This window comes from Phascolarctos cinereus, unplaced genomic scaffold, assembly GCF_003287225.1.
Source record: "Phascolarctos cinereus isolate Bilbo 61053 unplaced genomic scaffold, phaCin_HiC Scaffold_4;HRSCAF=312, whole genome shotgun sequence".
Taxonomy (NCBI): Eukaryota; Metazoa; Chordata; class Mammalia; order Diprotodontia; family Phascolarctidae; genus Phascolarctos; species Phascolarctos cinereus.
The window spans coordinates 236,137,407-236,150,386 of NW_027555847.1; the positions used below are offsets into that span (position 1 = coordinate 236,137,407).

General features: G+C 38.7%; 1 protein-coding gene across 17 annotated transcripts in view; it reads left to right on the forward strand.

Moving 5' to 3' along the window:
• The window catches only part of SEMA4D (semaphorin 4D), a 185,924-nt gene that overhangs the window by 64,581 nt on the left and 108,363 nt on the right, over nucleotides 1-12,980 (forward strand). The gene's annotated exons all lie outside the window — the stretch shown is intronic.

Here is a 12,980-nt window from a genome sequence, read left to right on the forward strand (position 1 = left end):
GGAACCAGAACCTTTGGGTCAGAAACCATATGATGAGTACCTGGATGTAGCTTGTCAGTCCCCTCACCCATCAGAACAGATCCCTTCACTTGGTGGCCACAGGCTCCACTAGCTACTCCTTGGCTTTCTTCACACAGTCCAAAAAAAAAGGAAAGAAAAGAGAAAGTCAGGAGATTCGTTCTTATTTGTTGAGTTGTCCTAGTCCAGTTTGCTTTTAGTATTATTATGCAGTAAGTCCACCTTATGCAGAACATTCAACAACAACCAGGAAATGCTGGATTTGGCACTTTCTTTACCTTCCTAAGCAGCTTCCTCCGTCACTCACTGAGATAATTGCCTTGCCTGGGTAGGAACCTGCTCCCTGGTCCACAGAAAAGACTCCATACGCAATTAGGATTGCTCTTCCAACCATGCTATCTTGCCCTCTAGTCACCCCACCCTCTGTATTTTCACCCTTTTTCTCTCAACTTAACTAAGATGTGAACTGTGAACCATATCATCTAGTCCTAATCTGCCAACTACACCAAATGTCAGGGATATACTCAACATCAGCACCCTGCTCAGGTTTGATGCTGGGATGAAGTGAAGCACTTACACATCACTGAATAGTATAAAAAGGAGGTTTACTTTGCCCTAACACAGCAAGGATATGCAACAAAGATACAGTGTCACTGGGATGCTCTGGACACACTGCTCTTGATATGGAAATATGTGTGGTCATCTTGGCAGAATATAATGACTCATGGTCTGCAGAAATCCACAAAGTTGACAGTGTGGATGAGACTTTTTGTGCTATGAAGCTGTGTCAAGGGAGGCAGGGACCACTCAAGTCCCAGGAACAGCTTTGTTGACTTTTAGGGAAATCTAATCCCCATTTTGATAATGGGGAACACTGGTCCTACAACAGTGATGATGATGTTGGGCCTTCATTAAAATGAAATCCATCATCCTTAACATACTGGGTGGGGGGAGGGAAGTAGGTGAATTCACCTTTTCCCTAATTATGTAGAAAAAATTTAATCTCCCCCATATCATTAAAAAGCATATGGACTATTTATGCCCACCCTATGATAGAATTTTCTGAGCTCATACTCGTCTGATTAGCCACAGTCGGACACACTGTACCTTGACTCCAACACAGTGATGTCATTTTGGTGCTCTTGGAGAATGAAGAACAGCAACCAATCAAAAAGCATAGCACTTTTCAAAAATTCCTCCTCAGTCCCTTGAACTCATTTTAGAAAGGGGTTGTCCAAATCCTTTTGGGAAGGAATTAAGAATGACAAGAATGAGACTTGCCAGATATTCAGGACCAGAATAATTTTCTTAGGTTTTACAGCCACCTGAGAGGCTAGAAACCTCAAAGTTCAGGTGACTTCATATAGGAAATGGAATAAGGAAAGGCTAGAGAGTCAACCAGGACTATATCTAAATGTTGATCCTTATTAGATAAGTCTTCTTGGATGCTGGATCCAAGAAATCATTGGAATAGAGAGCCTTTCTCCTCCTTCTGAGAGTAGTACTGCTACATCAAAGACATGACTTCTTGGAGATAAATGTTGTTTGTCTTTCATTCTTGAAGATGACCATGGCATCAGGAAGGTGATTTCCTGACTTGAAAGTGAATTGGATTTAATAGGGCATTGGACATGGAGTCAGGAAGACCTGGGTTCAGATTATGCCTCATTCATTTTGTGTCTCCCTTTGTGATTCTGGGCAATTTTTTCCAACTGTAAAACATGGGATTCCCTAAAGTTCCTTCCAGCTCTAAAATCTATGGTACAATGATTCCATGTTTCAAAAACCATACTCAGAGCGCTTTTGCCACCCTTTACTCATGGAGCATAGTAGAGAGCACACAGTGCCTCCTCCCTGCATCTTCAGAGTACCCATTGGTATGGATAGCACCATTTGCCTCGACTGTTGAAGCTGCTCTAATCTTACACAAGTATCTCAGCAGTCATTTTGCTCAGGTCACCTGGGAAAGGCTGATAGCTAAAGTTGGGTGCTGTTTGGGTAGGACTCTGTCCAAAAGTTTGGATTCAATTTCCCCAAAGCAGGCTGATTATAAGGACTCAAAGGAGCAGGGGTGCTATGGGAAGGGGACATAAATCCAGTTGACCAAATCCATATCTTTTAAAAATTTTACCATTTTCCTCACTGTGCCTCACTGGGAAACCTGCTACAGAGGGAATACATTTTTCTAGGGTCAAATATGCAGAATTCTCTATTTTTAATATTTAAAAAGAGAAAAAGAAAATTAACTGGATCACATGACTGCAAGAATAAATCCTCTGTAAACAATCCAAGTAGATGCAACTATTTAACTGAAAAAAAGCTTTATAATATCCATAATTATACTATGCTTTTTTGTCCTAATGATTCATTAACTTGTTTAATTTTCTCCTGCAGTCTGCCAAGTTCATTGGTGGTGAAAGCCTACCCAACTTTACATTCCTCCATGGACGAAGTCATTCCTTGGGAGATAGTATCCGAGGAAGTAGTAATAGGATAGGTCTGATGTCCTCTTTCCACTACTGGTAACCCTCCCCAATGCTTATCTTTACCACTGTTTTTTTTTCCCCTTTGTACCTTAATCACAAAGTTTTAATACATTCTCCAGTGAAACCTCTTGATCAGAAATCATGCTTGTCATTTGTATCCTTTTAGTCCCCAACCCCTTTAGCATTTCCCTTTTTAACCATGTTGTTACTAGATGCATAAATTGATCTTCTGCCTTCAACACATAGTACTTAAAAATGAAAAGCACATTTACCTCTGCTTCTAAATTACTTAATACACAGTTTATTTTTATTTTCCTTTTGTTGAGTGTTCATCTTTTCTAGGAATAGCCAATCTCATAATACTTCTGCTTTCCATGTCAAGCTCATTAGGTATGAATAGGGCTAATCCTATAGAATCAGTGGGAACTTCATCCTTACCCCATTGAGAATATTCTTCCCATGTACCTAAAATTGCTGTTGCCATAGGATACCAGGCTTCTCTATCAGCCCATCCAATCACATGAATCTCCCTTTCTTCTTGTACCACTCTTCCCACACTTTAACAATAATATTAACCACAGCATCATTCCAACCACTTCCTCCTGACTAATGCCAAATATCCTAAGCCTAACTTAGCATGGCCAGTCTAGTAATTCAGGCTCAGGATTAGAATGCAGCAAGATACTCAAGGACCATAAAAGACAATTAAAATTGCTTTACTAATGACAAAGGATAAAAAGGGATATAATTTACAAGGTTAAAAAAGATGCTTACTTAAATAAAATGCTATTCTCTTCCACTTCCATATTCAACACAGTAATCAGCAATGTTAGATCAGAAAGCCCCCCTTGCAGGAACTCCATTAAAACATTCCCAGCCCCATCTCACCATAGTCTAAAACGTTTGTGCTTCTTGGGCAAAGGAACCAAACCATTCTTCTGACTCTAATTCTCATGTCCAACCAAATCTCAAGGATGACTTCCCTGCCTTCATTACAGGAAACCAAATCAGCTAGAAAATCAATACCTTTATCATTTTGAATGACCAAACACATAATCAGGATCCTGAAGTAGGATTAGGACTCACAGACTTCAGCATACATATTGATACTCTCTCCCAGTTCCTCAGCATGCTCATTTCCTATGACCTGCTCCTCCACTCCACCTTAGCTACACACAGAGATGGCTGTGCTCTTGATATTGTCATCACCCTCAGTGACTTCACTTCCATGTTCATGAACTCTGAAATTCTCTTATCACACCCTGTTGCCATTCAACCTTACTTTCTGCCTTGCAACCCCAAATCCTGTTCTTTGTATTCACCATGATTTCTGATCCCTTGATCTCTCAGCTCAATTCTTTCCCAGGCTATCACCCCTTCACTGGCTATAATCGCCTTCTGTCCCCATCTTGACCCCTTGGCAAACCAGTTTAACTTTATGCTGTCCTGTTGAGCCCATTTGCCCTTATTCTAACGTATCTTCACCTGCTAAGTCTCCTACAAGATCCTACTCATGTGTTATTTAACAAAGCTGTAGAAAATCACATAACTGTGCTGCTCTACAACAAATTTATGTCAACTGTGCCTTCACTGCAACAAGACAGTTCTTTTTCACCTTATTGACTCACTCATCACAGTGGCTTTTACAAACCTTCTCATCCCTCCTCAAACCTCCTATGGTTACCTCTCCTCACAACCTCTCAGCTAAGTACCTTGCCTCCTACTTCACTGTAAAAAAACAAAAAATGAGGTCATTCACTGAGAGCTCTCTTTTCTCCCCTCCCTCCTCAGCTTAGATCCTCAGATGCCTTGCCCCACTATTTTCTCCTTCACTCCTGTCTCACATGAAGAGAGGGCCCTTCTTCTTCCCAAGGCAAACCCTTCTTCATGCACAAGTGGTCCTCTTCCATCCCATCCTCTCCTCTGGCAGATTGCCCTTTTTATCATCTCCTCTCTCACCAAACTTCAGTCTCTCCCTGTTTTCTGGATGCTTCTCTACTACCTACAAATATGCCCTTCATCCTCCTCCATCCTCAAAAAACCATCACTTGATCCATCCATTTCTAATAGCTTTTGGCTTTTATCTTTCCTCGCTAAACTCCTTGAGAAAGCCAGCTACAGTTGCTGCCTCTGCATTCTTTCCTCTCACTCTTTATCTCTATGCAGCATGGCTTTTGACCTTATCCTTCAGCTGAAAGTAGTCTCCAAAGTTACTAATGAGCTCTTACTTGTCCAGTCTAACAGCCTTTTCTCAATCTTTATCCCTCTGAACTTCTCTATAAGCCTTTGATACTGTCAGTCACCCTCTTCTTGATAGTCTCTTCTCTCTATGGTTTTTTGACATTGTACTCTCTTGAGTATCCCTTTCCTGTCTGACTACTTATTTACTACTTCCTCAGTGTCCTTCCCTGGACCTTCATCCAGGTTATACTCACTAACTGTCGGTATTCTCCAACATTCCATCCTGGGCCATCTTCTCCCTCTGTACTACTTTTTTTTTGGCGAGCTCATTAGATACCAGAGATTCAAATACCATCTCTGTGCTGAAGATTCTCAAATCTGCTTATCTAGCTTTAACCTCTCTCCTGACCTCTAGTGTTAGATCTCCAACTTTGCCTTTTAGATATCTCAAGCTGGATATTCTTTGACATCTTATAGTAAACTAGCCTAATTGAAACAGCAAGGGACCCTGAGAGAGAGACAGGAGTCAGCTTGTGCCATAGAAGTCAAACTCCCACCTTGATTATCATCTTTCCTTACATCCTGTTGGAGACAGCCCAGGACTCTGAACCCAAAGCTCTGGCAATAGCAGTGCCTCCCTCTAAAACAACAATGCTAGTCCTGTGTCAGACCTAGTCCCTTTAGCCATCATTGTAAAAGAGTCAAACTTCCTTACCACCACCAGTAAAACTGCTGATGATGTGCCATAGGGCAGGGAAACCAGCCTTGCTCAAGCAGTAAGGTACACTGAGGGAGAGACAAGAAGCACTGTGTGCTACTCAAGTCAAAGTAACATAACCACTTTGACCACCATCTCCCTTCAGACCTGATGGAGCCAGTCCATAACCCTTAACTCTACAGCCTTGGGAATAACAGTTCTTCCTACACAGTGCCTGTAGCCATCATCTTGGACTATGGAGAGGCATCCTAGCACCTGCTTCTACCAGTATTATAGCCACAGCTATTGAAGACACTGAAAAGAAAGTTCTTGCCTCAAAACTCCTTGGCACTGTCATATGATTCAAGATTAGAAACTGATATGATTTTATTAGTGGAAATGACATTAAAGAGGCATACCTTCTGCTTTGCCACTGTATCTTAAGGACCATGAGATCTTTCTACCTGACTTGCCCCTGAAACCCTCTACAGGTATTATTTCCCCCATTAGAATGTGAGCTCTTCAGTTTGGAACTATGCCCAATGGGCTATAAAAATGTGCATACCCTTTGACCCAGCAATATCCCTCTAGGACTGTGTCCCAAAGTGATCATAAAAATGGGAAAAAACCCACATGTACAAAAATATTTATAGTAGCTCTTTTTGTGGTGGGGATGCCCATCAATTGAGGAATGACTGAACAAGTTGTGGTAGGTGAATGTAATGGAATACTATTGTGCTATAAGAAATGATGAGCAGGCAGACTTAAGAAAAACTTGGAAGGACTTATATGAATATGAGTGAAGTGAGCAGAAGCAGGAGAACATTGTATATAGTAACAACCACGTTATGTGATGACTGACTTTGATAGACTTAGCTCTTCTAAGAAATACAAGGATCTAAGACAATTCCAAAAGACTCATGTTGGAAAATACTATCCATATCCAGAGAAAGAACTATAGAGTCTGAATGCAGATCGAAGCATATTATTTGCTCTCTCTTTTTTTTTTAATTTTGTTTTGTTTCTTCTTTCTCATGGTTCCTCCCATTGGTTCTAATTCTTCTTTACAACATGACTAATGTGAAAATATGTTTAATAAGAATGTATATGAGAGTCTTATATCAAATTGCATGCTGTCTTGGGGAGGGAGGAGGAGAAGGAGGTGGAGAAAATTTAAAACTCAAAAGCTTATGCTAGTGAATGTTGAAAAATAAATTAATTAATTTAAAAATCAAAATAGAAAGAATGTGAGCTTTTTAAAATAAGGGACTGTCTTTTTTATTTGTATAACTAATACCTAGCAAAATACTTTGTATATACTAAGCACTTAACAAGTGCTTTTTAATTCATTCATGTCTACAACTGATCTCATCTTTCCCTCAAGTCTTTCTCTCTACTTAGCTTTATTGTTATCATCCAGGGCATCATCATCCTCTCAGTCACCCAGGTTCACTACCTAGTTGTCATCCTCAGTTCCTCCCTTATCCTCACCCCACATATCCAGTCTCTTACCAAATCCTATTAATTCTACCTCTGCAACATACCTTTTCTCCTGATGCTGACTTTACCCTGGTGCAGGCTCTCATCATATTATGCCTGGACTATTGGAATAACCTTCTGGTTCATCTTGTGTTAAGTCTCCCCACTCTGATCTACATAGCTGTCAAATTTATTTTCCTAAGGTGCAGGTCTGAGCATGTCACTGAAATATTCAATAAATTCCAGTGGTTTACTATCACCTCTAGGATCAACTATAAAAGCCTCTATCTCTAAAAAGCTATCTACTAAACTTGGTAGCTTAGGTAATTGAAAATAACATTATTTGAATAGTTGTACATGATTTGGGGAAATTTTATATATTCAGACTCTTTTAGAAAAACAAAGGCAAAGAATTATCTTGACCTCAGATGAACAAAGTTTAAAGATTACTTAAATACTTTTTATTTAGAAAGATCAGTTTATTTCTATGTGTAAAAGTTGTTTGTGTATCATATTTTCACAAATAAGGTTTTTCCAAAATATAGAATCAGAGTTATTTTAGAGACTCTGAATCAGGTCATAAAGTCTATCTACCAAGATCCTGCATAGGATCAGAGGTATAGAGCTAGAAAGAACCACAAAGGCCAAGTAATCAAACCACCTCTTCTTTTGTTGTTGTTCAGTCACGTCAGACTCTCCATGCCCCCATTTTGGGGTTTTCTTGGCAAAGATACTAGAGTGATTTTCCATTTTCTTCTTCAGTTCATTTTACAGACAAGGAAACTGATGTAAATGTGTTAAGTGACTTGCCATGGGTTATACAGCTAAGTGTATGAGGCTGGATTTGAACTCATGAAGATGTCTTCCTGACTCCAAGCTGAGTGCTCTATTCACTGTTTCACCTGCCTGCCCTCTAAAACAGCCCCTGCTCTCAAGAAGCTCACATTCTAATGCAGGTTGTTGCTGTTGTTGTTCTGTTGTTTTCAGTCACATCCTACTCTTCATGCCCTCATTTGGGGTTTTCTTGACAAAGATATTGGAATGGTTTGCCATTTCCTTCTTCAGCTGAGGCAGACAGGGTTAAGTGACTTGCCCAGGTCACATAGCTAGTAAGTGTCTGAGGCCAGATGTGAGTTCTGGAAGATGAGTCTTCCTCACTACAGGCCTGGCACTAGAGGAAACTGAAGCCCAGAGAGATTAAATGATTTCTCAAAAGTCATACAAGTTATAAATGGGTAGAACACAGATCCTTTTACTTCAAATCAAGCATGTTTTGCGTTATATGATGCAGTTGAAAAGGATATAATTTGAACATTTTATTTCCTCTTGTACTAATCTGGGCGATTTATATTTTTGTAAATATTCATCCATTTCACTTATATTGTCAGATTTATTGGGATACAGTTGGGCAAAATAGCTCCTAATTATTACTTTAATTTCCTCTTAATTGTTGGCAAATTCACCCCTTTCGTTTTTTATACTGGTAATTTAGTTTTCTTTTTTTTAATAAAATTAACCAATTTTTTTTCTATTTTTTTCATAAAAGCAGCTATTAGTTTTATTTATTAGTTCACTGGTTTTCTTACTTTCAATTTCATTAATCTCTCAAAAGGATGTAATTTGAACAAATGCTCAGTCAAGTTTGTAGGATAGGAACTGGAGGTGACAGTAAATAAACCAGCCTGACTGGAACAGAGTATTGTTTTATTGATGGATTACTGGAAATTATTGACTCTGGTTTCATATAGGCAGTCAATTAAGGTCTAATCCTAGTCCTACCATAGTGTCATAAAATGATCTTGATCCTGTTTCCTCATCTTTAAAATGTGGATACCTGCTCTATCTACCTGACATGGTTGTTATGAACATCAGATAAAGTAATGAAGGTAAAAGCACCTTGAATAGCAAAATATTGTTATTATAAGCAATAGAAATATAAACAAGTCCCTAACCAAGGGGGAGCTAACTCTACCACCTTCATGATCAGCCTCTGTAAGTCACTTAACCAAGGTCTTGAATGCTGGCTTACATTTTAATAAATCTAACTGCTTTTATTTGTCATGCTTTTATCAGTGTAACTGTATAATGTGTGAGGTAGGTGGCAGATACTGTAAGTATTATTATCCCTATTTTATCAGTATGGAAAATGAAGTTCAGAGGAGTTAAATTGTTGAACTACAAGCAGTGAAATAAGCAAAAACTGGGAAAAAAAGAAAAGGTAGTAAAAGGCCCAGATAATTATAAAATTAATAATTTGCCTCAGAAAAACAAGTGCTTTTTGGTCCACAACATTTAATAGCTGAGGTCTTTCAATTACATACCATATTCAAAGAATGACTGGAATAACTTCTGTTTATTTAATTAAATAATCGTCTCTCATATTAGGAATACTTTTAGAGATTATTTAGTCTGAATCTTCTGTCCCTCAGTTAATCTTTAGACAAATCAGCATGCTTGCGATAGGCATTGCTCCTGAGGTGTGCTATTTGCTGCATGTGAACTTAACCTAATCAGTCTTCTTGCCTGCATATGACACAGAAATCTTTATGAAGTATTTTATTACTGTTAAACTAGCTTGGCTAGAAACCATCTTTGGAGATTGGATTGGAGAAAGTTCCTTTCTAGGTCCTTTCTGTCCCTGAATTGATGGTCTTGTCAGTAGTTAACTATGAATCTATATGGGAGACAGTGTTATGAAATGGGAATTCCTATTGGACTTGGAGTCAAAAGACTTAGCTTTGAATGCTGCTTCTGCTATTTACTTATTAATTAACAAGCATTTATTAAGAGCTTACTATGTGCCAGGTACTGTGCTAAGTGCTAGGGATACAAATAGGAGAAAAAGCAAAGTCCCTGTCCTTGAGGAATTTTGCATTCTAATGAGGGAAGACTACACATAAGAAGGATGAGAGTGGGAAGGAATCCAGGTTGGGAAAAGTCCAGGGAATAAAGAATGGCTGATTTGGGGCCTTACTCAAAATGGAGGTTCCAGGAGGAACTCACCCATGAGAGCAAATTTGAACTGGTCAATTAATTTTTCTAACTCAGTTTCTTCTGTAAATGATGAAATAGGTCCAGTTGATTTCTGAGATGACTTCCAGATATAAATCCCATGGGCCAGATGTCAGCCTTCTATGATAATATCCCACCACCACTTTTACACCTCATCAAACCAAAAACATAGAGCCGAATACCTTTCCTATGTGTGTACTCTCTTTGCTGCAGGTTCTTAAAAAAAAGTGTTGTTTTTATTGAGGTCTTTGGTTTTTGAATCACGTTCATTTCTTTTTAAAAAAAAAAGTTCTCTTTTTTTAATGCAAAATTTCTCCCAATCTTCCCCCCTCACCATCCCACATAACAAATATTTTTAAAGAACAAAAAAAGAGAAAAAAAATCAGCAATAGTGATCAATATGCAAAAGGTATGAAAATATATACAATATATCACATCCCATGGCACTATATCCTCTGCAAAGGAGAGGGGTGAAAATATCTTGTCATATCTCTTCTTTAGGGCCATGCTTTTTCTTTATAATTTTGCAACATTAGTTTTTTATTATTTTGTGGTCGTTCTTTCGACTTAACTTGTCATTATTGTGTATACTGCTTTCTTGGCACTGCTTATTTCACTGTCAGATCATGTAAAATTTTCCATGTTTCTCTGTTTTCATCATATTCTTTGTTTCTTACAGTGCAATAATATTCCATTATATTAATATACCTTTATCCATTACCCAATTGATCAGCATTTATTTTGTTTTTAATTCTTTACTAACACAAAAAAATGTTGTGTAAATATTTTGGTATATATGGAGATTTTCTTCTTATCAGTGATCCCCTTTGGGTATAAGCCTAGGAGTAGAATCTATAGGTCAAGGAGTATGGACATTTTATTTGCATAATTCCAAATAGCTTTACAAAATGGTTATATTGAATCACAGGATCACCAACAATGCATTAGTGTGCCTGTTTTTACATTATTCTTCCAACATTGACTATTCCCACCTTTTGCCATCTTTGCCAACTTGCTAGATGCAAGATGAAATCTCAGGGTTGTTTTGATTTGTAGAGATCTCATTATTAATAATTTTGAGTCTTCTTTGATGTGGCTGTTAAGAATTTTGCAGTTCTTTTGAAAACTGTTCACATACATTGAATGCTTCTGTTGATGATGGCTTTTGGTCATGCACGTGCGCACATACGCACATAGTCATACTCTCCCCATCCCAGTGTTTCTGAAACTGATTATTGTTCAAACCCCATTTTTGATCCCCAACTGTCTCATCCCTTATTCCTGCCCTCCTCAACCCAACCTCAAAATGTCTCACTCTAAAGCTACCTTTCAATTTCCACTGTGCTCTCTGGAATGTATGCTTTATAGGTTAAAAAATTACTTTCATCTTAAATTTTTTCCTGTTCCACACCTTTCATCTGGCTCTTACTTAGACCTGGCTCCTGGCCTCTCCAGCACTGGTTGAAATTTGATTGCTTCTCATTGTCACTTCCAGTCTCAATCCATATTTGCCACCCAGTCAAACTTCTGGTAGCAGTTGTCTACTCAACTCCAGAACCCTGCCTTTCTTCAGTGAGTTCAGTGCCTGGCTCACTTTCTTTCCTCTCCAACTCTTTATTCTAGAGGACTTCAATGTATGTTTATACTCTTTCAAACACCTTTACAAACCAGTTCCTCACTTCTCTCTTTTCCTCTTACCTATTCCTCCGTCTCCCTCCCCCTTCATTTACACATAGATGGTTATATTCTTGTTCTTGCCATCACTCACAAATGTTCCACTTTAATCTTTATGAACTCTGAAGTCCCTTATCTTGTCACAATCTGTTGTCCTGCCTTGCAACCCCAGACCCTATTTTTCATATTCACTATGACCTTCAAATTACTTGACCTCCTCAGTTCTTTCCCTGGCAATACTGGCTACACTCTTTCCACATCCCCATCTTGACCCCTTTGTGAGTTAGTTCAGCTCTCTACTCCTCTTGAATTACTTGCCCCATATCCTGTCTCCGATCTTGCCCTACCAAATCTCAGCCCTGGATTGAGACTCCAAGTACTGCGGAATGAAGCTAGAGAAAATCACAGAACTGTACTGCTCCACTACAGATTTTTGTTACACAATCTCAGTTGTGTCCACAGTGCAATAAGGCAATCCTTTTTCATCTCCCTAATTGGCTCACTATCCCATTCTTCACAGTGGCTTTTCCAAATTGTTTCATCCTTCTTCAAATGTCCCATGATTTCCCCTTCCCACATCAGCTCAGCTGAATACCTTGCTTCATATTGTGCCTTTTGGGGAAACAGAACTGGGTCCATCTGGATGCCAGTCCCTTTTCTTTCAGGCCTGCTACAGTCCCCCACACACTGGTACCCTGCCCTAGTCCCTTCTGTTGTTTAATTCTCTTGCTGAGTGCAGCCACATCACCCTGTCCCAGTTCTCTCTAGTCTCTACTTTTCTTCTACTTTCTGCTTCTGCTTTCCCATACTTCCTCTGAAAGAAAGAAAGAAAATGAATACAGTTGAATTCTTCTGCTTGTTGCCACAGAATAATGAGGTCTTGGGCAGGAACAAAGGTATGCTATCTGAGACTGCTGCAGAACTAAAAATGTTGAAGATAGCCAGAGAACAAGTCAGTGTTTCAACTTGTGCTGCCATGCCAGATCATGGAGGCAGATGGAATAGGATGTGCTGAGGGATTTGGGGTTGCCTTTCTCTGCTGTTAATTAATTAGGGTGTTATTTTGTTAAGTGTTCTTGGTCACTTAACTTATGGAGACAGCTTTAGTTACTCTTTGGAAAGTTTTGAGTCTAGAGAAAATGTTTAGTCTTCTGTCTTGTTTATGTGACTTGGAAGTTGAATTGTTTTTGAATATTTGGTAGAATTTGTTTGTGAATCCTTTTTGCTGTCTCTCCCTTTTTTCCTTTTGGAGTTTATAGCTTATTCAATTTCTTTTTCCAAAATTGGGTTAGTTAAACTCTCTTTTTCTTGTGGTGTTAGCCTGGATATTTTCAATTTTTATAAATATTCATGAGTTAAGTTGTTGGTTTTATAGGCAAGATAGTTAAACAAAATAGTTTCAAATAATTTCCTTTACTTTTCATTGCCTAAAA